This window comes from Bos taurus, chromosome 11, assembly GCF_002263795.3.
Source record: "Bos taurus isolate L1 Dominette 01449 registration number 42190680 breed Hereford chromosome 11, ARS-UCD2.0, whole genome shotgun sequence".
Taxonomy (NCBI): domain Eukaryota; kingdom Metazoa; phylum Chordata; class Mammalia; order Artiodactyla; family Bovidae; genus Bos; species Bos taurus.
In genome coordinates, this window is record NC_037338.1 from 95,709,116 (window position 1) to 95,736,654 (window position 27,539).

General features: G+C 38.3%; 1 protein-coding gene, 1 long non-coding RNA gene and 1 other non-coding gene across 9 annotated transcripts in view; 2 read left to right on the top strand and 1 right to left on the bottom strand.

The window, feature by feature from the left end:
* LOC100848407 (uncharacterized) overlaps nt 1-10,141 on the top strand; it is a 47,006-nt gene extending 36,865 nt beyond the window's left edge. Inside the window, exons 3-4 of one of the 3 annotated variants that reach the window (XR_139424.6) lie at nt 7,980-8,112; nt 8,921-10,141. This is a non-coding gene — a long non-coding RNA (uncharacterized lncRNA). The remainder of the gene's footprint in view (nt 1-7,979; nt 8,113-8,920) is intronic. The other 2 variants (XR_003037277.2, XR_236509.5) reach the window with 2 other exon arrangements.
* NR6A1 (nuclear receptor subfamily 6 group A member 1) overlaps nt 1-27,539 on the bottom strand; it is a 228,106-nt gene that overhangs the window by 161,222 nt on the left and 39,345 nt on the right. The window lies entirely within an intron of this gene.
* MIR181B-2 (microRNA mir-181b-2) lies at nt 1,073-1,161 on the top strand. The gene has a single exon (NR_031367.1). It is a non-coding gene; the product is annotated as a microRNA mir-181b-2 (primary transcript).

The following is a 27,539-nucleotide window of genomic DNA, read 5'->3' on the forward strand; positions in this document are numbered from 1 at the left end:
ACAGTGTACCTTCACACGTCACGTGAGATCACCAAAAGCAGTTCTGCTCCCCAACCCCCAAAAGTGGTCCAGTTAATTTTTTAAAAGCTCTCCTTTCTCTTGCTCATTGTTCCTTGCTTTTTGTTGTGGTATTTCATTTCAACAAGATAAGAAAAGCTCCGTAATGCTGTTTTTAAATGTCTCCTAAAAATAGGCCATTCTGATGAGAAATAGCAAGAAGAGATTTATTAAAAACATGTATTTCATTTTGAAGTGAAATCCAATTAAGTACTTTACAGCCATTTCTCCCATGTTCTCTCAAAACTTTTAATTAGGAACAAGAGGAGGATTTAATAAGCAAAAATAGCACAAAACTATCCAATGTCTGCACAGCTCTTAACACATTCCACCTCAATTATAGTTAATGTGGTTAAGTTTTGACAGTCCCATTAGAATACGAGCTGTTTGAAAGCAGTAACTGCCTCACCATTTCCATCCACATGAGCTTATTTAAATGTTCATTAAAGTCAAGTAAAAAGTAAGGTCAGGAGTCAGAAGGACCTGGGATGAATCTTGCTTCAACTCCCTAGCTGTGTGACCCTGGTGAGTATCTGAGTCTCGATTTCCTCAGGCTCATGGGAGATAGTAAGTACACCTACCTTATTAGAGTTTGAGATACAATAATATATACAGTGCTTTGTACCATTCCTAGCAAACAACAAATGCTCGGTATATGTAAGCTATTATTATTACTTAACCTAAAGCATAATCTGTGCTAATTTACCTTGAATGGCACTAGTATTTCTCAGTTCAAAACACAGAGGAAGAACCAGGTTCTCAACTCTTGTTACACCTACCAGTATGTAAGCACTGCCTGTGTGGTCACAGAGGTACCCATGAGCTTTTCCAGGAGCTCCTTCCATTCCCTGAACCATAGTTTCTCACAGCCCTACCATCAGTATCATCTATAATTATGTGGATTCTCAATGGTTGGTTACTAAGAGAGATATCAGACACACACCTCAAAAACCTAGAGCAGAAAAGAAGAGTCAGGAGTTGGGATGGGCCAAGGTAACCCCACCAACTGAAAACACTGATGGCTGCACTCAACATTCATTGCTGTCGGTGGGTTTGACTTTGAATCAACTCACTGATCAATGAATGTAAACTGCGGACCAAACAACCCAAGGGAAGCAAAAACGATGTGCAGAGAATCACCCAAGGGTATCTGCTACTATGCTGGGTGGGAGGTGCTGCTATTTCCAATACACTGTCTAAAGGCTCTCTTTGATTCTAATATGAAATAAACCATCTAAATTCCTAATACTTTTCTTATATCTTTTTTTCTTTAAAGATGTTCTGAGTTAAGGAAATATTTTATAGAAAGAATGAACATTACACCATAATTTAAAAACGATGCTTTCATAATTTTTAAATTAAAAAGAATCTATGCTCATTATTTAAAATTCAAATATGGAAACATTAAATAAAAACTGAAAATTCATTTTCTCATCATCTGCAATCTCTTTCCTTAATGGAAATCACTATAAATATAATAAATCAGTTTAATAATTTATTTTGAATAATAAATGTAATATAATAAACAGTATTTACTTGTTGTATTATCTATTACTAAAATAATAAATAAATATCATGAGCAAACTATTTAATTTCCTTGAAGACCTTTACCCATGAACATACAAACAGCACAACTCTGTGGTTTCTTGGAGGGTGGCTTGTAATAGAAACAACCTCATTTTATTTTATTTTTGGCCACGCTGCATGCCTTACAGGATCTCAGTCCCCTGACTGAGAGGGATTGAAAGGAAGTGAAACCCTAGAATCTTAATGTCTAGGCAACCCAGGAGCTCCTCAAAACGACTTCATTTTACTCCCATGTTGTTGTTCAGTCGCTAAGTTGTGTCAGACTCTTTGTGACTCCGACTGACTGCAGCACACCAGGCTCCTCTGTCCTCCACTATCTCCCAGAGTTTGCTCAAATTCATGTCCACTGAGTCAAACATCTAAACATCTCACTAAACATCTAAACATCTCATCCTCTGCTGCCCGCTTCTCCTTTTGCTTTCCATCTTTCCCAGCATCAGGGTCTTTTCCAATGAGTTGGCTCTTTGCATCAGGTGGCCAAACAATTGCAGTTTAAGCATTAGTCCTTCCAGTGAATATTCAGGGTTGATTTCCTTTAAGATTCACTGGTTTGATCTCCTTGCAGTCCAAGGAACTTTTAGGAGTCTTCTCCAGCACCAGAGTTCAAAGGCATCAATACTTTAGGGCTCAGCCTTTTTTATGGTCCAACTCTCACATCTGTATATGACTACTGGAGAAACTATAGCTTTGACTATACAGACCTTTGTTGACAAAGTGATGTCTCTCCTTTTTAACACACTATGACTAGGTTTGTCATAGCTTTCCTTCCAAGGAGCAAGCGTCTTTTAATTTCATGGCTGCAGTCACTATCCTCAGTGATTCTGGAGCCCAAGAAAATAAAACCTGTCATTGCTTCCACTTTTTCCTTCTACTTGCCATGAAGCAATGGGACTGGATGCCATGATCTTAGTTTTTTGAATGTTGAGTTTCAAGTCAGCTTTTTCATTCTCTTCTTGCAAATTCATCAAGAGGCTCTTTCATTTCTCTTCACTTTCTGCCACTAGAGCAGTATCATCTGCAAGTCTGAGGTTGCTGAAATTTCTCCCAGCAATCTTGATTCCAACTAGGGATTCATCCAGCACGGCATTCTCCATGATGTACTTTTCACAGAAATTAAATAAGCAGGGTAACAATATATAGCCTTGTCGTACTCCTTTCCCAATTTTGAACCAGTCAGTTGTTCTATGTCTGCTTCTGTTGCTTCTTGCCAACAGGTAAAGTGGTCCGGTACTGCCATCTCTTTAAGAATTTTCCACAGTTTGTTGTGGTCCACACAGTCAAAGACTTTAGCATAGTCAATAAAGCAGACGTTTTTCCATAATTTCCTTGCTTTCCCCATGATCCAAAGAATGTTGGCAATTTGATCTCTAATTCCTCTACATTTTCTAAATCCAGCTTGCCAATCTGGAATTTCTCAGTTCACATACTGCTGAAGCCGAGCTTGTAGGATTCTGAGTATAACCTTGCTAGCATGTGAAATGAGGGCAACTGTACAGTAGTTTAAACATCCTTTGGCATTGCCCTTCTTTGAGACTGTAATGAAAACTGATCTTTTCCAGACCTGTGGCCACTGATAAATTTTCCAAATTTGCTGACATACTGAGTACAGCACTTTAAAGCACCCTCTTTTAAGATCTGAAATAGCTCAGCTACAATCCCATCACCTCCACTAGGATTGTTCATAACTTACTCCCACAGAATCTGCTTTATTCACTAGCTATACAATATAGGCAGCCTTCCAAAACAATCTTATACTGCACTCATTCTTTTAAATGATTATGTAGTATGCCTTAGTATGAACACCTTGGTTATTATTGTTCAAATATATATTCTCTATTAATTTATTATTTTTGGTTGTGCTGAGTCTTTGTTGCTGGATCTTTGTGCAAGGGTTCTTCTCTAGCTGTGGCAAGTGGGGACTACTCTCTGTCACAGTACTTGAGTTTCTCATTGCTGTGGCTTCTCTTGTTGCGGAGCACAGGCTCAGTAGCTGTGGCACGCTGCTTAGCTGCCCCATAGCATGTGGGATCTTCTCGGATCAGGGATCAAACCTGAGTCTCCTGCACTGGCAGGCAGATTCTCTACCACTGAGCTACCAGGGAAGCCACAAATATATTTAAATATTTTCTTTTGACCAAAACTATAAGGTCCATTCATTCTGAATTTTGCAAGCCACATTCCTCAAGTTAAGAGAAAAAAACAAGTGAGATGGGAGATTCACATTTCTCTTAACAAAAATTGAAATGTACTATAACTCTGAATCCTTTAAAATGAGATGAGATGAGCCACTAAATCTTTCATGATAATGACAGGAAAACAAGCACTTTGATCATGAATAGTTTATCATACACTTAAGTCCAAGATAGAATCTCATGGTAGTGGTGGTGGTCAAATAAAATAAGGCAGTAGGAGAAGAGGCTTGTCAACTCAGCCTTCTGAAATTTTCCCTGCCATGGGTAGGAAGGAAGGAGAAATGCAGATGTATTGAGATAAGAACTAAAAAGAAAAATCAAAGCCAAAAGAAAACTGGAAAAAATTCAGGAAAAATATGAGGTTCAGGCCAATGTTTCCTAAAACTGGCTGTATATCAGAATCATCTATAGTTTCTTTTAAAAATGCAAATCCCTAAGTTCTACTCCAGATCAGAAGTAGGGTCCTATAATCTGTATTTTATTATAACACATTCACCAGGTATTTTGCCCCATGGAAAGCTGGTGTGAAGCAAAAAGCCAAGCCCACCAACTTAACATCGGCTTCCAACCACCACACTTCATGTCACCCACTTTTCAACTACTGCCCAAACTTCTCTGCTGCCATTTGATACTGCCACTGGTCTTCTGAGTACAGAAAAGGTATACTTATGTTGCTATTGAGTATCTCTTTTCAGAGTAAATACAACTTTGTACCATGTCGTGGCAGCCAAACACATCAAATTGTGTCTGATATTTTATACAAACAGATACATTTACAAGCTCTCAAAAACTAAAACCTAAGTGAAAAACCAAATGAATGAACAAAGTTAAATTCAGATTTAACTGTCCCTCCCAGGAAGCCTTCATAGAAGTCAAAGTTTTCTTTCTTTCATACTGGTGGTCACATAAGAGGTAATTCACATCCTGCTGCTTTTCAGGATGCCATGCATTTTATAGGCATTTACTTTCAACCATCAATTATTTCCAAAGTTTCTGAAAATGTTAGAAAAGAAGGTCTGACGTGTTCTTTGAAAAATGTACAACTAAACAAGCATGCTATTTATTTACCCAGAGAATCAATTGTCTTTACATATGCCAATGAAAAAATTGCGTATTTTAGTCACCAAAATTCCCTATTAGTTTCTATTGGATAAAACCAAGTGCTTCAGGAAGGGAGGGGCTTCCCAGGTGGTGCTAGAAGTAAAGAACCCATCTGCCAATGCAGGAGACATGGGTTCAATCCCTGGGCCAGGAAGATCCCCTAGAGAAGGGCATGGCAACCCACTCCAGTATTCTTGCCTAGAGAATCCCATGGAAAGAGGAGCCTGGCGGGCTACAGTCCACAGGATCATGAAGAGACTGAGCACACACACACATAATCATTATTAAAGGTTATTTAAGGTGTTTTCGGAGAAGGCAATGGCACCCCACTCCAGTACTCTTGCCTGGAGGGTCCCATGGATGGAGGAGCCTGGTGGGCCACAGTCCATGGGGTCGCTAGGAGCCGGACAAGACTCAGCAACTTCGCTTTCACTTTTCACTTTCATGCATTGGAGAAGGAAATGGCAACTCACTCCAGTGTTCTTGCCTGGAGAATCCCAAGGACGGGGGAGCCTGGTGGGCTGCTGTCTATGGGGTCGCACGGTGTGGGACACGACTGAAGCGACTTAGCAGCAGTAGCAGCAAGGTGTTTTATTTTTGTTCAGATTCACTGAACTTTATCATCACTAGAAAAGCTATACAATGTAACAAGTAAGGGCTTTAGAAACAACAGCTTAACTACCAGCTCTGATACTTCCTTGCTATGTGACACTGGACAAATCATAACCTCTTTGAGCCTCAGATTTCTCCCCTATGTATCTTTCAAAGTTCAGGATGCCCCTTCAGTGGGTTTTGAAGTCAATTTAATGGCTTATAAATAACATTTTTAAGTTAAAAAAAAAAATTAGATGACTACATGTAATAAGGACAAGTATCTTCCGGTTCAAGATGGCGGAGCAGAAGGACATGCGCTTGTCTCCTCCTGCAACAGCACCAAAATAGCAACACAAAGAGCTGGACACAACTGAGCACACCCCCACACAGGAAGAAAGACAATTATGTGAGTCTGAGGGTGCTTCCTGCAGATGAGACTTGTAAGTAAATATCTGCAACAGAGAAAACGCAGCATCTGTAGGGGACAAGAGGAGAATAGTTCAGAGACTATGTTAATGTGTCATGAAGAGCAGCACTGAAAAAATAAAAGGATAAATTACAGCCAGCCTTGTGAGCCAGGCAGAAAAGTTTAAAACTGGTGCTATAGGGAGCCACTTTAAGTGTTGAGCTCTGAAAGGCAATAATGAAAGCATGACTTTCGGAAGATTCACTAAGCAGATGAGGTAGGAGAAACGGAAAAGACTCTGAAAGAGACAAAAAGAAATAGAATCTTTTGCACAAAAGAACTAAGCTGAAAGTGAAGCAGCAGAAATAGACAGAATGAAAAGGATATCTCAAAAAGGCATTTAAGCTGTTGGTTTAGGTTGCTTTTTGTTTTTCAAATAGGAATTTTTTTTTTTTTTGGGTCCTACAGAGTCACTGAAAATTCTACAAAAGAGAGAAAACTAAGGTCCACGGGTTGGCCCCTTCAATCATTCTACTCAGTGTATTATCTTTCCAGACGTCTCAGAGAGATTTAAAATATATGTAGTTCTGTTTAGAGAAAATATCACAAGTTATATATAATTCTCTGTAACCTTCTTTCACTTAAAATGATATGGCTATCTTTCCAGTTCAAAGGACATGAGCCACCTTCCAAGGAACTGGCTCATACAGAAAAAACTGTGAGGAGCCAAGAATGGTGCCAAACTTTCCTGACTATAATAGGAGCCCGGAGTACACTAAGAAATGAGCAATTTCAGACTAGAAGGAAGAGGAGTTCATTTTTGGAACAGAGGATTCAAATTTGTGATTTACAAGCATGGAGTTGAGAGTAAATGAGCCAAGCACAGAAAGAAAAACATAGGTAACAAATTTTTATTGGACATCTACCATGTACCTGGACTGCAAGAGAAGCCTGGAGACACAAAGGGAACAAAAGTGCAGAGTGAAAGTGGCAAACCAAGTTCTAATGAACAAATTATTCTAATGGTGAAAAGTTCTGCAAGCGATAAAAACAAAGTACTACGGGAGCAAATAAGAGACCAAGTCAGCCTTAGGGGTTAGAAAGGTCCAGAAAGTGACCTCAAGGAAATGATGTGTAAGTTAAGACTTGAAGGATAAATATAATTACCTGGGTACGGTGACCATTCCGAGTAGAGGGAACAGGTGGCATATGTTCAGGAGCATAGTGCTTTCAAGAAACAGAAAGTGTGGCTGATGCACACAAAAGAGGTCATGAGACAAGGTTGGAGAAGAAGGCAGGAACTTTGAAAAATTACCAACATTCTTGGAGAGTAGAATTTTAGAGTGACAGTCACGGATGAAAATAGATTTCTGGAAAGGAGTGGTAAAGTCCTTAGGATAAATGAGAGGGAAAACTTCAGCTCCATTACTTATCAACTATGTGAACCTGAACAAGTCACTTATCCTCTTTAAATATATGTCGTCTGTAAACAGGGGTCAAGATTCCCAGATGTCACTAGTGGTAAAGAACCTGCCTGCCAATACAGGAGATGTAAGAGACATGGGTTCGATCCCTGGGTTGGGACAATCCCCTGGAGGAGGGTATGGCAATCCACTCCAGTATTCTTGCCTGGAGAATCCCATGGACTGAGGAGCCGTCAGACATGACTGAAGCGACTTAGCACACGTGCATGTAAACATGAGATATGGTAATAGTATTTACTTCAAAGGGCTACTTGAGGAATAAGAATACATATAAAACACTTCACACAGAGCCTACCACAACAAAATGCTAACATCTTGTGTATGTATGTGTGTGTGTGTGTTCGTACTTGTGTGTATATGTGCAAGTGTGCACTGGTTGATAGGAAGTAAAAAGCTAGAAGGAAAAGGGTTAACAGTTGAAATCTCTTAAGCTGTGGAATAAAGGTGATTTTTATGTTTATTATTTATAACTCACCTATGTCTTCGAAGTGTTTAACAATAAATATGCAATATTTCAATAATTAATAAAATTTACTTGAATGTCTTTTTTTAAAAAAGCACAGATTTCTTTTAGATGCAAGATCTACCTACGTTTGGCTGAAAAGCATATGGAAGAATCCACAGTGGGAAAGGAAGAAAAGACGGACTATTTTTACTAAGAAAGAGTACCTGCAGAAAGCACAGCTGCAGGGTTAGTAGAAAAGGGCGCCAGGTCCACAGCTTAAGTGGTCACCTGGGAGGGCAGACACATCAGCTTCAGAGAATGAAAATGACAAAGCACATTCCAGCCTGCTTCTGTATTCCTCTCCTACTGAGGCTGTATCTCAATAGGATCTAACTGGACCTTGTGATCTCAAATCTTGAAAGGGGCCTGTCATGGAATAAACACTCAATAAATGGATGCCAAATGAGTTCCCTTTTGACAATTAACATTTATAACTTAGGAAGCTCCCTGAAGTAAGCACAGGGTACCTTCAAGACATCTGTGCCACAAACTAGAGTTTCAACACAGGTATAATTTTAGTATCCACCAGATATCAGCAAGATTACACTTAGTATAGAACCTCTGAATTTACACAATAGCCCAACTTCCCTCTTACTCTTCAGACTAACTAAATCTACTGAAAAGTACATGCAGTCAAAATCACACACCCCTTTTTCTTCTCTTTCCAGTACAGTGGGTCCTCCATATCTAAGATATGGAAGACCAACCATACTACACCATTTTCTAGAAGGGATTTGAGCATCCTCAGATTCTAGTGTTCAAGGAGGGTCCTGGAATCAACTCCCTGTGGATACTGAGGGATGACATTAAAGAGTTGAGGCAAACAGTACAGTTAAAAAAGAAATAGATGGTTTGGGATAGTGTGGAGTTAGAAAATCTGATTTTAATTCCAACTCTTCCATGGTTACGTGTTCTTGGACAAGTGAATCACATCTTAAGCCATACTTAAGACTTGTACCTACAGAGACTAAATATACCTCTCCTACCTTCACAGGACTGCTGTGAGGCCTCCGAGAGAACACAGTGGAAAATGTGCTGCAAACAGCACACAGCAGTACCGCCCAATGCATCCTGGTCTTTGATGGCACTACTCCATGGGTTATCCCTACTTTCAGCAGATAAGATTCCCTCATTCCCCAAACTCTCATGTACTTGTTAATCAGAAGCACATATTTGCAAGTTGTCTACCTGAGGCTATTAACCAGTAACCTGGGTCTGAATGCAGGTATTTTTCTGTGTATTAAGTGTCACCAGCCTAGACAGTCCATCAGAGCCACACTCTATGTTTGCATGCTCAGTCATGTCCAATTCCTTGCGATCCCATAGACTGTAGCCTGCCTGGCTCCTTTGTCCATGGGATTTTCCAGGCAAGAATACTGGAGAAGGTTGCCATTCCCTTCTCCAGGGGATCTTCCTTACCTAGAGATCAAATTGCAACTTCTGCATTGGCAAGCGGATTTACCACTGTGCCACCCGGGAAGCCTCTCTTATTTATTTAGATCTTTTAAACTTCCCACAGAAATATTTTAGTTTTTAGTGTACATATTTTATACTTATTTTGTTAAATTTATTCTTAAGTATTTTATTCTTTTGATGTAATCATGAATGGAATGATTTTCTCACTTTCATTTTTTAGATTGTTGACAGTTATGAAAATACAACAGATTTTGGTATATTGATCTGGTATCCTGTAACCTTGCTAAACTAAATTAACTCTGTTTTGGGGCTTTTTTGTGAATTGTTTAGGATTAAACATAGGATTATGTCATCTATGAATAAAAACAATTTTAATCCTTTCCAATTTAGATGCATTCCTCCTTAACCCTCACCTTACTGCACTAGCTAGAACCTCCAGCGAATGATGAAAAGAAGTAGTAAGAGCACATTGTTACCTACCTTATTCCCAGTCTTAGGGGAAAGACGTTTGTATTTCACCAATTAAGTATTATTAGCTTTAGGCTCTTCATAGACGCCCCTACTGAAGCTGTGGAAGCTGCCTTCTACTCCCAGTTTGTTGGGAGATTTTATCATGATTGAGTATTGAATTTTGCCAAATGTTTTTCCTGTGTCTACTCAGATGATCAGGTAGGGCTTTTTAACCTTCACTTTATCCGAATTATTTTAAGGCCCAGGATACTCTTAGAAACAGCTCCATGTATACTTGAAAACAATGTATATTCTGCAAGGTATATTCAATAAACATGACCTATGGTAAGTTGGCTGATTACTTCTCAATTGGTTATAAGCCTATGGTGGTGGTTGTTGTTGATAGTTTTATTCAGGTTTATAGTTGCTTTTCTGGGGACAAGTTTCGTTCACCTTTTTACTCACTTATGCCAGAAATGAATCTCTTCCTATGTTTTCACAAATCTCACAAGTGATAAAATCCTAATCTTGATGAAGCCAAACAGTTAGCTTGAAATCAAGTCTATTTTCCTGGAATTAGACCCAACTGCCATAACAAACTGGTCAAATATAACTCAATCCCAAAATACACTTGGGAGGAAAAACTTCCTGAGGAAGACAGAGGAGGAAAGTCACTCTGGACTACTGGAACGGTTTTCAAATTCCAAAGGCAACAATACAGAAACTTGAATACCAAAGACTTATCTTCAGTTCCCACTTTCTTTTTCTTTTTAATTTAAATTTACTTTAATTGGAGGCTAATTACTTTACAATATTGTATTGGTTTTGCAATACATCAACATGAATCCGCCACGGGTGTACATGTGCTCCCCATCCTGAAACCCCCTCCCACCTCCCTCCCCGTACCATCACTCTGGGTCATCCCAGTGCACCAGCCCCAAGCATCCTGTATCCTGCATTAAACCTGGACTGGCGATTCATTTCTTATATGATATTATACATGTTTCAATGCCATTCTCCCAAATCATCCCACCCTCTCCCTCTCCCACAGAGTCCAAAAGACTGTTCTATACATCTGTGTCTCTTTTGCTGTCTCCTATACAGGGTTATCATTACCATCTTTCTAAATTCCATATATATGCGTTAGTATACTGTATTGGTGTTTTTCTTTCTGGCTCACTTCACTCTGTATAAAAGCTGTATCTGTGGGAGCCACTAGTACCATCTATGTGTATATACAATCTGAACCAGCCCCAGAGCCAATCATGGCTAAGGCAAGAGAGCCTGGACAGCCTCAGATCTTATCAGCAGGTAGGTACCAAACAGGTGGTATGCAATGAGTTACACTGAGGGCTACAACCAGCCCTGTCCACTGCAATTAAGTCCATCATATTTACACACCCAGCCAATAACAAGGTGGTTTCAAAGTATCTTTTCTACTTGCCAAACTTCAAGCACCACCTAATGCCTGGGTTTTCACTGTAGTTCCCAGATCCCCATCCTCTCTCACCCCAGGGCTACCAAATTCCTAATAAACTATGCCCCTGCATTTGCCCTCTCTTTGCACTGTCCCTCAAATATTAATACCAGACTTAATGGGAAGTTTCTACAATCTCCATGCTACCTGTTTCCTGACTGAAGCTATCATATCAGAAACTTCATCTGCTCTATTAATATTTTCCTTACAATTTCTGCTATTTCTGCTGAATAGTCAGTGGCCATAGTCCCACGTAAACGGATACCCGGACTCAAAGTTGGGTTTAACCTCTTTCCTGAGTATTTAAGATATGAACACAAATGTCAGCCTGTGTTGAGCACGGGTGCTAGAAAGACAAGTCAAGTCAGGGCAGAAAAGGGGCAGCCATTTTTCATCATGGACACAGAAGCAAAGAGTTAGCAGTCTGAAGGAGAAGAGAAATGTGAAACAGAAGTACCAGAGAAACAGAAATAAGCCTCCACAGAGACATTTGAAAAGAATCCTGGTCTTGCTCCTTCATGAAATCCAATTGAATGCTCCCTCCTTTGTCTCCAAGAGAAACCCTGTATTTTCCACCAATATCCTCATTTTAAACTAGCTTAAGAAAAGTGTCTTTCTTGCAATTTAACTACTCCAGTCAACACCCCTAGTTATCCTCCCTTGTTACCAGTCTATATTTCCCAGACACCAACAATTGTTTACACGTTAGTGAGTTACTTCGCCATAATACAGCTCTTTGTGTTCAACTCTTATTTTTCTGACTCTACCAAGTTTCTTTACAACCCCCTAAGATGAGATCATATTCTCTAAGCTCTAAAGTTTTCTCTGCTTATGATGAAAAGGGCAATGAAAGGCAGTGTGGTCCTAACCTTTTAGTCTTAGCTTCTCATCTGGGAACTACCATCTACTACATAAGGTTGTGATGGAAATTATATAAGGTGAGAATAAAGTGCTTAGTACAGAATCTGACATACAGCAAGCCCCACTAAAGGAGCTCTTTTCTGCAATACCTTGATTGAACTTGTGCATACTGAACAATAGGTAAAAATCACATCACTAATAATTAGGATCTAAATGGCACCAAGTATGTCAAGAAAACTAATGGAGAGTAATTCCTGCTGGGCAGCATTCTTTTCACATGACAGCACTACATCACTAACGTGTGAGCAGCCATATCAACTCCCAATCAACATCTACTTCTTCCAAACTTTCTTCCAGTCCCACTGTATTTTTGAAGCTTTTCAAATTACCCTGCTATCTTTCACCTGCATTTGTAGGATCATTTCCACTAATTTACAAATGGTGCTTATGAGGCTTGTTTTTTCAGTGATATTTTTTACCCAAGGTATTTCAAAAGAGAAAACAAAGGTCAGAAGTTGAAACTAACTGGGCAGACTTAACTAATAAAGCTTAAGAGAATGTGACATATTTTTGGTGAAAGATTAAGAGTCAAAATTATCATGACTATTAGGAAACAGGGATTAAAGCATTTTAATTTTAAGTTTTTGTGTAATAAAACCTCTCACACAGAGAAAAAGACAGAGAAACAAAGGGATAGAGACAGAGACTAAATTTCACAATTAAGATTATTTTGATGAAAATGATATTTAGAGCTTAGCTTTTACTGCATCTTAGTTATGTTGAAACATTCCTGAACAACAGAGATGCTAAATAATGCAGACACCAAAAAAATCAACAAAAATCTCAGCACAAAATAATTTCATAAAGGATTTAACTTCCTTCTCAATTACAAAGGTCTACTCCATCCAACATACAAAAAACAATTCCTAGAAAAATCAGTTGTTGTTACTCATGTAGCAAATAATTCTGTCAATAGGACTGATCACGAGTAGTAATTCTATCCACAGTATTAGAGTCACTATTATAAACATCTGCATACACATAGTGAAAACACAGATTTTGCTTCAAGTCATAGAAGACATACATTTTTTAATATTTCACACCTAGCTCCAAAGGCCATAGCACTGAGGCCTCTTCTTGCTAGCCTGTGGCTGTTTTCTACCTTCTCCTCTTCCTTCTCAATCTTGTAGGCCCACGATTCTCAAGGTATGAATTTAAAGAATCCTCTTGGTATATTAATACAACTTTCATCCATCTTATGAGTGACTGACATCCCATTTATTTCTACTTATGAAGAAAGGCTATTAGTAACTTGTTAATGGACTGTCAACAAAATTTGGTGTTTACAAACTAAACGTAACAAGAGATTCTTTAACATTCTGCTAATAAGCCTGGCAGATAATCCTCTCTGCTAATAAGTAAGAGAAACCCAAGCAAGACGGTAAGTGTTGCGAGAGGGCATCAGAGGGCAGACACACTGAAACCATACTCACAGAAAACTAGTCAATCTAATCACATGGACCACAGCCTGGTCTAACTCAGTGAAACTAAGCCATGCACTGTGGGGCCACCCAAGACGGGCGGGTCATGGTGGAGAGGTCTGACAGAATGTGGTCCACTGGAGAAGGGAATGGCAAACCACTTCAGTATTCTTGCCTTGAGAACCCCATGAACAGTATGAAAAGGCAAAATGATAGGATACTGGAAGAGGAACTCCCCAGGTCAGTAGGTGCCCAATATGCTACTGGAGATCAGTGGAGAAATAACTCCAGAAAGAATGAAGGGATGGCGCCAAAGCAAAAACAATACCCAGTTGTGGATGTGACTGGTGATAGAAGCAAGGTCCGATGCTGTAGAGAGCAATACTGCATAGGAACCTGGAATGTTAGGTTCATCATTCAAGGCAAATTGGAAGTAGTCAAATAGGAGATGGCAAGAGGGAATGTCCACATTCTAGGAATAAGAGAACTAAAATGGACTGGAATGGGTGAATTTAACTCAGATGACCATTGTATCTACTACTGCAGGCAGGAATCCCTTAGAAGAAATGGAGTAGCCATCATCGTCAACAAGAGAGTCCAAAATGCAGTACTTGGATGCAATCTCAAAAACAACAGAATCATCTCTGTTTGTTTCCAAGGCAAACCATTCAATATCACAGTAATCCAAGTCTATGCCCCAACCAGTAACGCTGAAGAAGCTGAAGTTGAACGGTTCTATGAAGATCTACAAGACCTTTTAGAACTAACACCCAAAAAAAGATGTCCTTTTCATTATAGGGGACTGGAAGGCAAAAGTAGGAAGTCAAGAAACACCTGGAGTAACAGGCAAATTGGCCTTGGAATACAGAATGAAGCAGGGCAAAGACTAATAGAGTTTTGCCAAGAAAATGCACTGGTCATAGCAAACACCCTCTTCCAACAACACAAGAGAAGACTCTACACATGGACATCACCAGATGGTCAACACCGAAATCAGAGTGATTATATTCTTTGCAGCCAGAGATGGAGAAGCTCTATACAGTCAGCAAAAACAAGACCAGGAGCTGACTGTGGCTCAGATCATGAACTCCTTACTGCCCAATTCAGACTTACACTGAAGAAGGTAGGGAAAACCACTAGACCATTCAGGTATGACCTAAATTAAATCCCTTATGATTATACAGTGGAAGTGAGAAATAGATTTAAGGGGCTAGATCTGATAAAGTGCCTGATGAACTATGGACGGACGTTCGTGACACTGTACAGGAGACAGGGATCATGACCATCCCCATGGAAAAGAAATGCAAAAAAGCGAAATGGCTGTCTAGGGAGGTCTTACAAATAGCTGTGAAAAGAAGAGAAGCAAAAAGGAAAGATATAAGCAGCTGAATGCAGAGTTCCAAAGAATAGCAAGAAGAGATAAGAAAGCCTTCTTCAGCGAGCAATGCAAAGAAATAGAGGAAAACAACAGAATGGGAAAGACTAATTTAGAGATCTCTTCAAGAAAATGAGAGATACCACAGGAACATTTCATGCAAAGATGGGCTCGATAAAGGACAGAAATGGTATGGACCTAACAGAAGCAGAAGATATTAAGAAGAGATGGCAAGAATACACAGAAGAACTGTACAAAAAAGAGCTTCACAACCAAGATAATCACGATGATGTGATCACTCATCTAGAGCCAGACATCCTGGAATGTGAAGTCTAGTGGGCCTTAGAAAGCATCACTACGAACAAAGCTAGTGGAGATGATGGAATTCCAGTTGAGCTACTTCAAATCCTGAAAGATGATGCTGTGAAAATGCTGGACTCAATATGCCAGCAAATTCGGAAAACTCAGCAATGGCCACAGGACTGGAAAAGGTCAGTTTTCATTCCAATCCCAAAGAAAGGCAATGCCAAAGAATGCTCAAACTACCACACAATTACACTCATCTCACATGCTAGTAAAGTAACGCTCAAAATTCTCCAAGCCAGGCTTCAGTAATACGTGAACCGTGAACTTCCAGATGTTCAAGCTGGTTTTAGAAAAGGCAGACGAACCAGAGATCAAATTGCCAACATTCGCTGGATCACCGAAAAAGCAAGAGAGTTACAGAAAAACATCTATTTCTGCTTTATTGACTATGCCAAAGCCTTTGACTGTGTGGATCACAATCAACTATGGAAAATTCTGAAAGAGATGGGAATACCAGACCACCTGACCTGCCTCTTGAGAAATCTGTATGCAGGTCAAGAAGCAACAGTTAGAACTGGACATGGAACAACAGACTGGTTCCAAATAGGAAAAGGAGTACATCAAGGCTGTATATTGTCACTCTGCTTATTTAACTGCTATGCAGAATACATCATGAGAAACACTGGGCTGGAAGAAGCACAAGCTGGAATCAAGATTGCCCAGAGAAATATCAATAACCTCATATATGCAGATGACACCACCCTTATGACAGAAAGTGAAGAGGAACTAAAAAGCCTCTTGATAAAAGTGAAAGAGGAGAGTGAAAAAGTTGGTTTCAAGCTCAACATTCAGAAAACGAAGATCATGGCATCTGGTCCCATCACTTCATGGCAAATAGATAGGGAAACAGTGGAAACAGTGTCAGACTATTTTGGGGGGCTGCAAAATCACTGCAGATGGTGACTGCAGCCATGAAATTAAAAGACGCTTACTCCTTGGAAGGAAAGTTATGACCAACCTAGATAGCATATTCAAAAGCAGAGACATTACTTTGCTAACAAAGGTCCGTCTAGTCAACACCAGTAGTCATGTATGGATGTGAGAGTTGGATTGTGAAGAAAGCTGAGCACTGAAGAATTGATGCTTTTGAACTGTGGTGTTGGAGAAGACTCTTGAGAGTCCCTTGGACTGCAAGGAGATCCAACCAGTCCATTTTAAAGGAGATCAGTCCTGGGTGTTCTTTGGAAGGAATGATGCTAAAGCTGAAACTCCAGTACTTTGGCCATCTCATGTGATGAACTGATTCATTGGAAAAGACTCTGATACTGGGAGGGATTGCGGGCAGGAGAAGGGGACGACAGAGGATGAGATGGCTGGATGGCATCACCGACTCAATGGACGTGAGTTTGAGTGAACTCCGGGAATTGATGATGGACAAGGAGGCCTGGTGTGCTGCAATTCATGGGTTCGCAAAGAGTAAGACACAACTGAGCAACTGAACTGAACTGAACTGAATAAGCCTGGATGCCACAAAATGGGTGACAATGTTTCAAAGGTCCTACTGCAAACACAAACATAAAATCACTTGGAAATCTTGCAGTTCTCTGAACCCCATTATCACTGTTAAGGGAATGTGGTAGTTTCCAATTACTGTTATTCTAACTTTTCAATCTTCATTACAGTTCATTGAGCATCCTCATTTTCAAGTTAGTTTGACACATGTTGTGTATGCTAGGTAGTACATCAACTGTATCCTTACTCTAAAATTTTCTAGTACTATAACTAGACTTTGACATGTATAGGCCATTTCAAATGTGAACCATACCTCAACCGCTAATGCACACTTATCATCTTCCCTCCAAATTTATTTGTATGTAATAGTTCATGGTCAACGAATTATTTTCAACTGGAAAGCAGGAATAGAAAGGTTAGGTAGATAATGGGGTCATGCCTAAGTCAACTGTGTTCATAAGCTAACTAAGTCACTGAGGTCAAAAAAGCTGGCATCATGGCCATTATCAAGCACGCTACAATAGGTCAGATTGCTTTCAGCCTAGTTGTCGTCTCAAATCTCTTCTCTTCTTAACTACTTCAGGGAGCATTAGAAACTCACTCCACGTATTACCTTTTAATTTTCACAGCCTGATAATTCTACCTATGAGCTTCTTAGAATCTTAAATCCCTTTAAGTGACCTTGTTCTTTCACTACTACCTTAAACAAATCCTTGTCCAGGAAAATTTCTGTTCTCCCAAGTTCCATTTTTATAAGGAAAACCCACACCTTCAACTGTAACATTCAAAAAAAAGTCTTTTCATACCCTAGGAAAGACGTCTTAGACCCAAGGGATGGCAGGGAGCTAATAACACCTCTTCTTGCAGCCTCCATGGAAGTAGATTGTCAGCTCTTGCATATAGGAGCACATCCTTCTTACTCTGACTCCCCAAACTCAGATCCCTTTGCATTAATAGTCAGCTCTATCACATTCCTCTTCGTCTCCCAATATTACAAAAAAAAAAAAAAAGCAACTGTATAGTTATTGAATAAGCTAAGATTTTGAAGTTTTAGAAGCAATGGAAGTCAGGCAGCAAAATGGATTCCCATGATACTAATTAAAGAGTTTCCACTCCAAGTAGTTTCTTGGAATGAGCTAAAGGTTCATTCCTTCTCTCAGATCTTGAGGACTAGTAGTATTACTTTAAAGAAAATCTTGGTTTTCTGTTCCATTTAACTACGAGTTCTACAAGCATTGTTTTCCATTTTTCAGTCTCGTTCCTTGCTCTTGGCTCTTCAGTTAGGACCTGTTGCCACCTAGCGGACAAAGTGGGAATAAATGCCAATGTATTATGCCAGGTTCTCACCACTGGGCTTGCAGAAGGGACCACTAGGTGGAGACTTCAAATCTGAAGAAGAGTGCCTACACCAAAACCAGTTGGTTTAAGCTTACACAAAAAACTAGTATAAATTCACACAAATAAAAGCGACCGTGTTCAAAACAATGAGTTAAATAAAGATAAAAAAATGAGAATACATCATGACCATAAGAGGTTTATCCCAGTACTGCAAGGCTGGCTCCATTTTCAAAAATCAATCAGTATAATTCACCATATGAACAGACTAAGTATCTAAACAGATGCAGAAGCAGTATTTGAAAAATTTGACAGCATTTGTGCTAAAAACCTTTTGAGAACTAGGAATACAAAGGAATTTCCTCAAGCTTATAAAGGGCATCTCAAAAAATGTGTAATTTCCAGATTTCAAAACGTACTATAAAGCTACTGTACTCAAAACAATGTGGAATAAAGACAGACACATAGACAAAAGAAACAGAATAGAAAGCCCTGAAATAAGCTCTCGCATATATGTTCAATGACTTTCAACAAGGTTGCCAAGACCATTCAATGAGGAAAGGACAAACTTTTCAGCAGTGATGGAAAAATTGAGTATTTACATGCAAAAGAATTACTATGAACATTACCATATTATACAAAAACTAACTCAAAACAGATCAAAGACCAAAATGTATAAAACTTTTAGAGGAAAACAAAGGGCAAAGATTCCTGGCATTGGACTGGGCAATGATTTCTTGGCTATGACACAGACAACAAAAGAAAAAATAAGTAAACTGTACATCAAAATTTAAAATCTTCTGTATATGAAAGAACACAATCAACAGTGAAAAGTCAATCCATAAATTGGAAGAAAAACATCTGCAAATAATATACTTGATAAGGGATAATCTACAATATTTAAAGAACTTGTGGAACTAGTAAAACAAAACAACAAATGCAAATCAAAACCACAATGAGATACTCACACCCATAACGTATCTGTGATACTATTAAAAAAACACAGAAAATAGGAGGATGCAGAAAAATTAGAACCCGTGGCACTTTACATGGTAGAGCCACTGTGGAAAAAAGCCAATACGGTGCTTCCTCAAAAAAGTAAAAATAGAATTATAATACGATCTTTTAGGCTATATACCTAAAAGAACTGAAAATACAGACTTGAAGAGCTACTTGTACACTCAATATTCATAGAAGCATTATTCATAATATTCACAATAGCTAGGAGGTACAAGTAACCCAAGGATCCATCAATAGATGTATGGATAGACAAATGTGGTATATAACGAACAATGGAGATCAGTCAGTCTTAAAAAGGAAGGAAATTTTGACATGCTAGAACATGGATCAACCATAAAAACAGTATGCTAAGTAAAGAACTCAGGCACAAAAGGACAAATACAATATGACTCCACTTATATGAGATACCTGCTGCTGCTAAGTCGCTTCAGTGGTGTCCGACTCTGTGCGACCCCATAGACGGCAGCCCACTAGGCTCTGCCATCCCTGGGATTCTCCAGGCAAGAACACTGGAGTGGGTTGCCATTTCCTTCTCCAATGCATGAAAGTGAAAAAGTGAAAGTGAAGTCGCTCAGTCATGTCCGACTCTTAGCGACCCCATGGACTGCAGCCTACCAGGCTCGTCCACCCATGGGATTTTCCAGGCAAGAGTACTGGAGTGGGTTGCCACTGCCTCCTCCTATGAGATACCTAGATTAGCCCAATTCACAGAGACAGAAAGTAGAACAGTGGATGCCAGGGTCTGGAGAATGGGGAAATACTGTTAACAGTTACAGGTTCATTTTTGCAAGATAAAAAGAGACCTGTGTATGGGTGGTGGTGATGACGGTTGCATAACATTAACCATCATGAGTGCAGAAATGACGCTAAACTGTACATTTAAAAAACGGTTGACAGAAAACAACAAAATTCTGTAAAGCAATATTCCTTCAATAAAAAAGAAAAAAAATGTTAAGATAATAAATATTTTGTCTGTATGTTTCACCACAATTAAAAAGAAACAAAACACTATAGCTAACATCATACGTGATGGTGAAACACTGAACTCTTTTCCCCAAAGATCAAAAACAAGACAAGAAGGTCATTCTCAACATTTTTATCTACTATTGGACTGCAAATCTTAGCCAATGCTATAAGAAAAATAAAAGTCATAAACATCAAAAAAGAAGTAAAACTGTCTTTATTCATAGTCACACACATAAAAAGTCTCAAAGAATTTATTTTTAAAGTTATTAGAAGTAGTAAACAAATTTAACAATGTTGTATGATAACAATCTCAATATACAAAAATCAATGCACTTCTATACACTAGCAACACAAATGGAAAATAAAACTTTAAAATAATATTTACTACAGCATTAAAAAAAATAATACTCAAGGGTAAGTTTAAAGAAAGAGGTACAAGATCTCAACGCTAATCTTTTAAAACATCACTGAGAAAAAATAAAGTTCTGAGTAAGTGGGAAAATATACTGAATTAACAGACTAGAAGATTCAATTCTAAAATGACAAGTCTCTCCAAATTGATACGATCAATGAAATCCAAAATCTCAGCTGCTGCTGCTGCTAAGTCACTTCAGTCGTGTCCAACTCTGTGTGACCCCAGAGACAGCAGCCTACCAGGCTCCCCTGTCCCTGGGATTCTCCAGGCAAGAACACTGGAGTGGGTTGTCATTTCCTTCTCCAATGCATGAAAGTGAAAAGTCAAAGTGAAGTCGCTCAGTCGTGTCCAACCCTCAGCGACCCCATGGACTGCAGCCCACCAGGCTCCTCCGTCCATGGGATTTTCCAGGCAAGAGTACTGGAGTGGGGTGCCATTGCCTTCTCCGAAAATCTCAGCAGGCTTTGTTTAAAAAAATTTTTTTTTGATGAACTGATTCTAAAATGTATAAGGAAATTAAAACAAAACCCTAGAATAGCTAAAACAGCTAAAATAACTCTGAAAAGGAAGAATGGAGTTGGAGAATTTTAAGATTTACTATACAACTATAGTATTCAAAATATTGTGGTATTATAAATAGATTATTGAAGAAAATAAGAGTCTACAAGTAGATCATACATAAGAAGATCAAATTATTTTTCAGCAAGCATATCAAAAACTCAATGGGAAAGTCTTGTCAACAAAAAGTGCTGTAACATAAATATTCATATAAAAAGACTCTAATTCCTATCTTATACCATACAAAAAAAAAAAAAACTAACTTGAATAAAGCTAAAACCATAAAGTTTCTAGTAGAAAGCAGAATAATACCTTAGAAACCTGAGGTTAGGCCAAGATTTCTTAGGGAGGATACAGAAGGCATTAATTATAAAAGAAAAAAATTAATAAACAGAACTTCATAAAAATGTAAAACTTTTACTAATCAAAAATCATGTTTAATAAAGTAAAAGAGAAAGCCACAGATTGGGAGAAAAATTCACAACATATATACTTGATGAAAGACTTGTATCATAATAAAAAATATCCACAACTCAATAACAGGACAAAGAACATGATTTCTTACATTATCAAAAGATTTTGAATAGACATTTCTAAAAAGGAAACACGAATGGCCAATAAGGGTGTGAAAAAGTGACCAACATAGTCATGAGGGAAATGCAAATTAAAAACACATCATTTTTGCTCACTAGAATAATTAAAATTTAAAAGTTTACAACACCAAACACATGCAAGGATGTGGAACCATCAGAACTCATACTAATGGAATTGCAAAATGCATACACAATTTGGAAAACTGACAAGTTCATAAAAAGTTTAACATAAAGCTACCATCAGACCCAACAATTCCTAGGTATGTTTAAGAGAAATAAAAATATATCCACAAAAACCATGTACAAGAATATTCATAGCTGCTTTATTCCTAGTAGCCCAGACCCAGAAAGAGACTAGGTATCAACAGATGAACAGATCGACTATGATATAGACAATTGAATACTACTCAGCAATAAAAAGAATTAGTAACACCTGCAACAATATGGATGAGTCTAAAACATTATGCTGAAAAACACTAGACACAAAAAAGCACATGTTGTATGATTCCATGTATAAGACATGTTAGAATAGACAAACTCATCTATCATGACAGAAGTCAGAAGTTACTGCTTCTTAGGGGCAAAAGAGTATGATCAACTGAAAAAAGCCTAAAGGAATTTTCTGAAGGGATGGCAGTGTTCTACATCCAGATGAAACATGAATTTCAAGGGTACATACATTTGTGAAAACTGCTTGAATCTTGCACTTAATATTTCACTGTAAGTAAATCATACCACTATTTTAAAATGATAAAAAGTACATTGGCTTTGGAATCACATTGGCTTCAGTTTTGCCACTTAACTGCTGTGTGATCTTGGCAAAGTGTTAAACTGTCAGTTTCCTTATCTATAAAATGGGGAGAACAAAAGTTGAAAACAACTTCACAAAGTTGAAAGAAAAAGGAGACAAAGTTTTAAAACCATAAGCATATAGTAAATGCTCACTAAATATTAGCCTAAAAAGTTAGAAATTCTTCATATATTTCAGCAGTGAAGAAACATTCAAGAACAGCTGGAGCAGCTAAATGCTGGGCAATTCACGTGTATTATCTGACTTATTTAAAAAAAAAAAACAACCCCTAACAGGGATTATTACTGTTTTATGGATGAAGAAACTGATCTTCAGAGGTTGCCCATGATCACCTAGCAAGGACTGGCAAAAGCCAAGATACAAACTCTCGTATTTTTTCCACTACACCATGTCCATTAGGGTCACTTTTAGCAACATAACCCTGCAACCGCCAGGGCAACACAACTCATATGAGAAGCTTACTTAAGGCTCCCTACATTTTTGACAGCAGGATAAAAAGTAGGCCAATTCTGATGCCATGATTAGTGAATGAAGGCAAGGCTGAAAGCAGAAGCCTGAAAATGCTGCTCTAAGCTTTTACCCTGTTGCTGAGTTTCAAGACAGTTCCTGATACTTGAGGATACTGATCCTCATTCCTTAGAGCAATTTCAAGATAAGAGAATTCTGAATGTAAAATCTGTGATCTAAATGCGAAACTGTAGCCTGGGTGGCTCAATTTGGCAGAATAGCCTTAGAAACTTGGCAGCTGAAATGAGAGCCAGTAGATTTTTTAAAAATCTGTACCTCATTTCTTAACATAAGAACCTCATTTTTAAAAAATTAAAAAATTAAGGTCAATTCCCTGGTGATCCAATGCTTAGGACTCCACACTTTCACTACCGAGGGCCAGGGTTTGGTTCTTGGACTGGGAACTAAGATCCTGTAAAATACGGTGGAGCCAATAAATAAATTAAAAAAAAAATTAAAACACAGTAATAGTGAATATTACTCTGTGATACCATTTGCCCAAAGACATCACTGTTAACAGTTCAGTGTATCTTCTTCTACACTAAAATTTACCTTCTCCCTAACAATTCTACAGTATTTCACTACATGGATAACTATAATCCATGTAACAAGTCCCCTATTAAATTTCTGAGCTATTCTTTTTTTTTTTTTTTTTGCTATTATAAATGCTGAAAAGAATATCTGTGAATATACATTTTGTACACCTGTCATTTCTTATAGGATAAATACCCAGATGTGTTAACTGCTAAATCTGCAAATTTGAATTTAAAAAGTTTAAATTTTAAACTGCTAAATCTGCGAGAATAAACCCAAACATTTTTAGTGTTGACAGATAATATTAGATTATACTCATAAACTTCTTATTTTCCCACATCTTCATCTGCACTGACAATTATTTTTTAACGTAGGAATTGCAAACTCAAATGCTTACAGAAGACTAGAAGGAAACGTAAGTGTATCAAAGAGGTCATGCAGATTTGTGACAAACCTGAGCACATGCTCATTTAAAGAGGCAGCCACTACTCTATTCAAGCCAATAGATCACATGTAGAAATCTAGGCCTACAGTTGAACCATCCAATTTATCAAGAAGGCCAGAAATCCAAATTTTCACAAAATTCTTGCAGGTTTTAAATGTTGACAACTAATATGTTTTTATTTAAACATCCAATTAGTCAAACAAAATAGATCTTTAGGCCAGATTACATTTAGCTCATGGAATTTCATGCTAAGGTGAAAACGATATAACATTTTCACTTTGAATCTTATTATTCATGCAGTTTATCCTTCCCTATGTTTACCAACAGAGGGTATACCTATTAAAACTTAATTTTGGCTCATATTGTCAGCACCTTTTAAAGAAAGATGCTTCTTTTCTTCTTCCAGATTCACATCTCCAACAAATACTGGACCAAAAAAAACAAAGAAATATAACTTCAGGTATGGAAGCTAAGAGTCATCTTAACTATTCTCTGCCCAGAAAAGACTTATAAGGACTAATTTGGGATTCAATTGCTATACTCTCCTCAACATAGAGAACCACAAGATTTTTAGAGAAAACACCAATTTGTAAACCTCTGTATGTATAACTCTGAAAAAGGAGGATTTAATAATCCAAGGTTTGCCTCCACTACCTAACACATTTGCCTAACACAAAAAATTTTCTCTTCGGTGCGACATCAAAAAACAAAGAATTCCCACACATTCTCTTTGTTATCATATACTGAATTTAAACAGTCATCTTCCACTTTTTTTTTTTTTTTTTTTGGTTAAAACAACAACAGGTTTATAGAAATCTTTCTCTGCTCTCAAAATATTACTGCAACACTGCTCCCACAGAAATAATTTCAGCAACCTATCTAATTTCAGAGTTTCTTCTCATTCCTTCTTAGTCATCTATTACAAATCTCCAGACCCAGATGTTCAAGCATTCCCTGAACCCACCAAAGATAATAGCAGAGATCCATGACTCTCCAAGGACCCAAAAACAGCCTTTGAATGCAACTATCTTTTCATCAACTGTAAACAAGTCCTAAACTGTTGGCTCCATAGGGAGTCCCTACCAAGTCAGTATAAACTCTGAAAAAGGGGCAGAGGTCAAGGGGATGAGAGCTCAGCCTAAACTCTGGATCTCATCCCACCCCCATCCTATTCAAAAGAATCCTTATCAGAAAGGAACTCCCCAGCAAAAGGCCACATTCAGGAGACGTGATCTTGCAGTGACCTAGCAGATTCTGCTGAAGCTTTAGAAGCAAGGCTCTTGGAACTGTTATGAATGTGAAATACCAATATCACAACCAGAATGTTCTGAAGGAAAGGTGACACAAAGAGGGAAACCAAGGGAGATTTGTGAACTTATCTTCATTTGTTTCAGGAAAGAACCCATTTGATAATAAACAATGCAAATAATCCTGAACTACAGAAGAAATCTCTTTGGGAACCTATTTCATAGAAAATTACTTTACATCCAAAATAATTCTAATATATGCAAAACAGCCCAAATGACACTTAGAAAATAGTCTTTATTCTGGACACAAAAGGCCCCATTGTATGTTATAAATCATTATACTGCCTTAAACTCTTCCATTAGCATCTGAGACTTGTCACAGTCAAGAGAGCCAGAAACAGGATAGAAGATTCATTAAAACAGCAGCTCTGAAGTCCCAGATATTTCTCCACTGTGTACTTTGGGGTGAGTCATTTAACCTCTCCAGGCCTCAGCACTCTGGTCTGTAAGACAGGAATAGTATCTTTTCAATAGGTTTCATGAGTGCTTAATGAAAAATGCACATGAAGCATTGAGTGTGTAACAAATATTAGCCATTATTACTATCATTATCATTATTTTTATTATTATGGAGTAAAAGCCACAGATCATGTTTTGTGTTCGCCATTCCTGATCAAATCAGAGTCCCTTGAGGGCAGGAACTGAGTCTTAGCTTGGCACACACATCAGAGGGAAAAAGACAAGTGGGAAGGGAAAGAAACAATGGGGTAAGTATCACAAACTCAAACTTAAATGTAGGTAATTTTAAATGCTATAACCAACCCTCCTCACTCCCACTGAACATGTTCAGAGTACCTGGTACATAAGGAACACCCAGTAAATGTTCATTTTCTTTGCTCTCTAACACCCAGCCTTAAGTTCATTATCTGCAGACCACACTTGGGCTTATATGAATTGTTTTCTGAGATCAAAAATTGTAACATACAGTTTGACAACTAGGAATAGACCGATAGGACACAACACAGAATGTTGTAATTTTGGAATGAACCTATTCCAAAATTGGGTATTCTAGCTGAGATGTACATTTCTCTCTTATAGCCTGAAGAATCCACAAAAAGTCTCCTTGGGACCCCAAAACACTTGACAGATGAACATGAAGCCAGAGCAAACTAGTATTATTAAGTTGTCTCACTCTGAAGCTGTGCTTTAAATTGCCTGTTCCTCCCACATCACTCATGAATCTCTGCCTGGTGGGAATCTATCAGTATGGTAAGAGAGTGCAAACATTAATTTAACTCTCAACTCTCTTCTAAAATGCTCATTTATCCAGGTGTTTAATCAGTAATGGGGGGATATATGTGTGTGTGTGTGTGTGTGTGTGTGTTAAAGTTTGTGTCAGGAAGAATCCGAACTATGCAGTCCTTTTAAAATGGTAATGGTAGATCTTTAATGATACAAATTTCTTCCTCAGCATGCTCTCTATAAGACCTTGCTACTGACCAAAAAGCAAGTGCACAATCTGAGTATTTATTTTGAATAAACAGAGGGTTAACTTCTTTAGTTTCTTTCCTAAGAGGTTAAATAAATGGGCTGGCAGATGGGTCATTTGGGTTACCTGCTGCTGTTGGAGGAAGGGGTCCAAAGACCCAAATAGTCAACCAGATGGTAAAGAATAGCCTTGGCCAGCAATACATAAGCTCTGCTCCTTGGAGGAAACTACTTACTTGAAGCAGTAACTTACACCTGCTAACATCTGGAATGATTTATCTTTGTGTCATTAAGAAACACAGGCTACTTTAATTGAATAAAGTGGTTAGAACAGCCATAAGTACAAAGAGACTGAGACTTTCAACATTATGCTACACAGAAAAACATCTACTCGAAAGCCTTTGACTGTGTGGATCACAACGAACTGTAGAAACACTTAAAGAGATGGGAATACCAGACCACCGTACCTGTCTCCTGAGAAATCTCTATGTCGGTCAAGAAGCAACAGTTAGAACCCGACATGGAACAACGGACTGGTTCAAAATTGGGAAAAGAGTAAGACAAGGTTATACATTGTCACTCTGTTCATTTAACTTCTATGCAGAGGACACCATGCGAAATGCTGGGCTGGATGAAATCACAGGCTGAAATCAAAACTACAGAGAGAAATATCAACAACCTCAGATATGCAGATGATACCACTCTAATGGCAGAAAATGAAGAGGAACTAAAGAGCCTTTGATGAGGCTGAAAGAGGAGAGTGAAAAGCTGGCTTGAAACTCAACACTCAAAAAACTGAGATCATGGCACCTGATC